We start from the raw sequence: 6000 nt of genomic DNA on the forward strand, positions 1-6000 counted from the left end.
AGCGTTATTGTAAAATGCATCATAATGTTTAATACCCACGGGGCATATTCCTATTGACCTTTTCTATGGCAAGTATTTGCATGAATCCAAAAGGGTACACATATATTAAAGCATTATTAGCAGAGTAAGGGGGAGAGTTATCAACTCACTGCTCCAGAAAAGTGGCCTTAAAAAGTCACAAACTACACAATTTTTTTTAATGCGGTTTAGTCACTAGAGATGAGCGAATTAAAAAAAATATTGATTTGGCCGTTTTGCCAAATTTTCCCCAAAAATTTGTTTCGATCCGAATTTGGACACAAATCCAGTTTGGCTGCCCAGTAGTGCAGCGGATCTTCAACATGAGGTGGCAGGGTGCTGCCCAAGTATGCCACCACCTGCTGGTTCAGGTTCTGCTACAGGTCTAGCTGCTACTGCTGCTGGTGAGTAGTTTCTTCACTAGGCGGGTAAAGAAAGCTGCTCATCAGCGACTCTTGACAGAAGTTGCTGCTAATGGAGCTGGAACTGCTCCTACCCCCCCCCCCCCCCCCCCCCCCCCCCACCCTGCCACAGCAGCCATGGCAGAGTAACGTGAGCCCTGAGGGCCCCCCCCCCCGGTCAGACCTGCGAGAGGATAGACGATGGCACAGATAGGCAGCAGCCAACTGACTTCATAGGATGTCTCTGTAGTAGTTCAGTTTGTCCTCCCTCTCAGTGGGTGTAAAAAAAGGCCCGCATTTTTGACTGGTAGCGAGGGTCCAACAAGATGAAGAGCCAGAAGTCATCCCTCTACCGAATGCTGACAATTTGTCTGTCACTACACAAGCAAGTGAACATGCATTGGGCCATTTTTGCAAGTGACTCGGAGGGACTCCATGCCTCCATCTCCACTGCATACTGCCACGGTGTGTCTGGGTCCTCTGCCTCGTCTTCCTCATCGCATGTATAAAAACCACACATTTCGCTACACATTGCTTGTGCTCCAATGTCCTCCTCCTCCTCCAGTTCAGCTCCCACAGGGCTCATGTGGCCATGAGATCTAGGCGCCACATCTCCAGTCCCCTGGCCAGCCAGATTTACCAGCATCTGTTCCAGGACATGAAGCAGTGGAATGACGTTGTTCATCCCGTAGTCCTGGCGACTGACAAATAACGTTGCCTCCTCAAAGGGCCTGATCAAACGGCAGGTGTCACGCATGAGCTGCCACTGGCTGACATCGAAGTTACACAGGGGAGTACTCCTGTCTGCTTGGATCATCAAGAAATTGTTTATGGCCTTTCTCTGTTCGTATAGTCGGTCCAACATATGGAGGGTGGAATTCCAACGTGTGGAAACATCTCATATCAGCCTATGTTGGGGAATGCCGTTCTGCCGCTGCAGCTCAAGGAGGGTGTGTTTTGCGGTGTACGAGTGGCTGAAGTGCATGCAAAGTTTCCTGGACATTTTAGGATGTCTTGCAGATGGGTGGAAGATTTCAGGAACCGCTTGACAACCAGATTGAACAGTGTGCCATGCAGGGCGCATGGCTCAGCCCTCCTTGATGAAGCACCGACACCATGTTCTTCCCGTTGTTGGTCACCATGGTCCAGATTTTGAGTTGACATAGAGAAAGCTAGGATTCCATTTCTTGATGAAGGACACAGAGCTCCTCCCCTGTGTGACTCCGTTCGCCCAGGCAAACGAGGTGCAGAACAGCATGACACCGCCATGCCCTGCATATGTGGTATGCTGGAGGGGTACTGTGAATTGTCCCTGCAGTGGAGACTGAGGACACGGTGGAGGATGAGGAGGCAGAAGCGAACATTTTCGCAGCACCAATGACGTGAGAATGTGGAGGCAGAAGCGGCGTCACCTGGCCAAGTTGCTGGTGTGGCTGTGCAGGAACCACATTCACCCGGTGGGCCGTAAAGGACATGTATTGTCCCTGACAGTAGTTATAGTTCCGCACGTCGGTGCTGCCGTGCCGCCAACCTTCTGTTCTACATACATGTGCAGGGCGGATACTGCCTTTTTGGCAAAGAAATGACGGCTTGGGACTCTCCACCTCGGCTCGGCACAAGCCACCAGTTCTCTAAAAGGTGCAGAGTCCACCACTTGGAAAGGGAGGGACTGCAGCACCAGCAATTTGGACAGGAGCACATTCAGCTTCTGCGCCGTTGGATCAGTGCACGCATACTGTTGTCCCTTGGCAATCGCTTCAGTGATTGATTGCTGACGGAATGACTGACGAGGAGGAGAAGTAGGAGCATCAGGACCATCAGATGATGGGAAGGAGAGACAGCTCCCTTCAGCTGAGGTGGTGGAGCCTTGACTGCCTGAAATCAGGTGCGTGCCACTGGGTGATGCAGCGGTTGCTGCGGCAGGATGGACCACCACATCGGAGCTATGGTTCTACCTACTTTATGGTAATGCTGCATATGTTGATGCATGGCCTGGCCACGCTTCACCTTCTGCACACAGATTCTACAAATGGCCATGTTCACCTCCTCCGACGGCTTAACAAAAAACTGCCACACCGCCGAGTAGGTGATTTTACCCCCAACACTCCGCACTGACTTAGTGCTACCACCGCTGCTGCCGTGAACCCCTGCACCACTACTTTCCGGGCAGGTAGGCTCCTACGAAGTGGGTTCTCTACCCCGGGCACGTTTGGCTCCCGAACTCCCACTGCTGCCACCCTGCTGACTCCTAGCCACTCTAGTGACTTGCTGGCTTCGCCGCTGCCTCACGGCCAAGTTGCGAACCTGTTCTCCCGATGATTTTTAAGCCCATAATTCACCCGGCTCCCAAGTACGATCAGCTAAATCATCATCATCGAGTACTGTCTGCACGACACTGATGTCCTCCTCAACTGTCTCTGGGTCAGGAGCCTGACCGCTCGCAACACCAGCTCCCACACCACTCTCCTCATCACTACTTGTCCGCCTACCAGAGGAAGCGGCGGATGTCTCCTTCACATCTTGGCTGGCCAATAGCTGCTGACTGTCCTCTGTCTCTGACTGACATACTGTTAGATCAAATAAATAAATAAAAAGGAAATTAAAACACCCCAAAAAAGTCTGTAATTTTCTCACTTCACCACACAACGGCTAATAAGCCCTTTTTTTATTTACAAATACACCCCAAAGAAGGCTTTAGAACACATAACTGCACCGCTTAAAGGCAAATAGGGCCTTACTTTTTTCCACTTATACACGCCACAAAAGGCTTTAGAACATATAACTGCACCGCTGAACGGCAAAAAATATATATCTTTTGCCACTAATACACGGCAAAAAGGGCTTCAGAACATATAACTGCACCGTTGAACAGCAAATAGACCCTTACTTTTTTCCACTTATACACGCCACAAAAGGCTTTAGAACATATAATTGCACCGTGGAACGGCAAATAATATATATTTTTTGCCACTAATACACGGCAAAAAGTGCTTCAGAACATATAACTGCACCGCTGAATGGCAAATAGGCCCTTACTTTTTTCCACTTATACATGCCACAAAAGGCTTTAGAAGATATTACTGCACTGCTGAACGGCAAATAATATATTTTTTTTCCACTAATACACGGCAAAAAGGGCTTCAGAACATATAACTGCACCGTTAAACAGCAAATGCATGAACGGCAAATAATATATATATTTTTTACACTAATACAAGCCAAAAAGGGCTTTAGAACACATAACTGCACCGCTGAATGGCAAATAGGCCCTTACCTTTTTCCACTTATACATGCCACAAAAGGCTTTAGAAGATATTACTGCACCGCTGAACGGCAAGTAATATATATTTTTTGCCACTAATACACGGCAAAAAGGGCTTCAGAACATATAACTGCACCGTTAAACAGCAAATAGACCCTTACTTTTTTCCACTTATACACGCCACAAAAGGCTTTAGAACATATAACTGCACCTCTGAACGGCAAATAATATATTTTTTTTTGCCACTAATACATGCCAAAAAGAGCTTTAGAACATATAACTGCACCGCTGAACAGCAAATAATTTTTTTTTTTGCCACTAATACACGCCAAAACACCACACAATGGCAAATACTTTGGGTGAAAATAGAAAAATCATTTTGAACAAAAGGTGTGTTAAAATGATTACATTATTAGGAGTGAGGTCACTTTTATTAGGACTGGGTCACTTTATTAGGAGTGGGGTCACTTGTATTAGGAGTGGGGTCACTTTATTAGGAGTGGGTCACTTTATCAAGAGTGGGGTCACTTTTATTAGGAGTAAGGTCCCTTTATTAGGAGTGGGGTCACTTTATTAGGGGGGGTCACTTTATTAGGGGGGTCATTAGGGGTACCTTAGGGATGAATTTCTGGCAGGGAGTAGCTCTCACAGCAGTCACAGTGCACGTAGTCAGGAGCAGGCACATGTGAAGACTAAGAGGTGGAGCAGGCATGTGTGACAGGGAAGTCTGTTCCGACCCTCATCTGCCTGCTTCTTCGCTCCCATCAACTTTCCTCCATAACAGCGCATCTTCGGGCCGGCCAGTCACTACCACCTAGCACTTGCTGCGGCCGGCCGGTCCTTACCACAGACAACTCGCAGAGGCGACCAGCCCCTGCATCCCACCATCTGCAGCAGGGGGCGGTCCCTGCCTCCTAACAGCTGCAGCGCGCCCGGCCCTTTGCGCCCAGCACCGGCAGCGGGGGGGTGGGTGCAGACTCAGGATGGAAACATGAGTGCCCTCTGATCCTGCATTTACCGTGTATACCAGAGCGAAAGTCAAACTCGGAGAGGGAAGCAGAGGGCACTTCTGGCAACTGGAGCGCACACCTGCTTCACCACCGATGATTCCATCTATCAATGCGGTCCTTTCATCCCAGGACTGCAGTGCCACCCAGTTAGCGCCGGGCATTTTTTTCCTTATATTCACCCCATAAGACGCACTAACTTCCCCCCCCCACCCCATTTTTGGGAGAAAAACTGCGTCTTATAGGGCGAAAAATACGGTCTATACATTTTTGCCACTAATACAAGCCAAAAAGGGCTGTAATTTTCTCACTTCACCACACAACGGCAAATACTTTTTTTGTGCCACTAATGCATGCAAAAAAGTGCTTTAGAACTTATAACTGCACCACTGAATGGCAAATATATATTTTTGGGCAATTAATACACGCATAAAAGGGCTGTAATTTTCTCACTTCACCACACAACGGCAAATACTTTTTTTGTGCCACTAATACATGCCAAAAAGGGCTTTAGAACATATAACTGCACCGCTGAACGGCAAATAATATATATTTTGTTTGCCACTAATACATGCCAAAAAGGGCTTTAGAACATATAACTGCACCGCTGAAGGGCAAATATATATTTTTTTGCCACTAATACATGCCAAAAAGGGCTGTAATTTTCTCACTTCACCACACAACGGCAAATACTTTTTTTTGTGCCACTAATACACGCCAAAAAGGACTTTAGAAAATATAACTGCACCGCTGAACTGAAAATAATATATTTATTATGTGCCACTAATACACACCAAAAAGAGCTTTAGAACATATAACTGCACAGCTGAACAGCAAATTTTTATATTTTTTTGCCACTAATACATGCCAAAAAGGGCTTTAGAACATATAACTGCACCACTGAACGGCAAATAATATATATATTTTTGCCACTAATACAAGCCAAAAAGGGCTTTAGAACATATAACTTCACCGCTGAACGGCAAATATATATTTTTTTGACACTAATACATGCCAAAAAGGGCTGTAATTTTCTCACTTCACCACAAAACAGCTAGTAAGCCCTTTTTTTCTCACTAATACAAGCCAAAAAATGCTTTAGAACATATTTGCCATTCAGCGGTGCAGTTATAAGACGTAGAAATATTTCCTTGTAATAAACCCTATTAATTTCTCACTTCACCACACAATGGCAAATACTTTTTTTGTGCCACTTATACACACCACAAAAGGCTTTGGAACATATAACTGCACTGCAGAACGGCAAATAATATATATTTTTTTGCCACTAATACACGCCAAAAAGGGCTTT

Source organism: Bufo bufo, chromosome 1, assembly GCF_905171765.1.
Source record: "Bufo bufo chromosome 1, aBufBuf1.1, whole genome shotgun sequence".
NCBI classification, from domain to species: domain Eukaryota; kingdom Metazoa; phylum Chordata; class Amphibia; order Anura; family Bufonidae; genus Bufo; species Bufo bufo.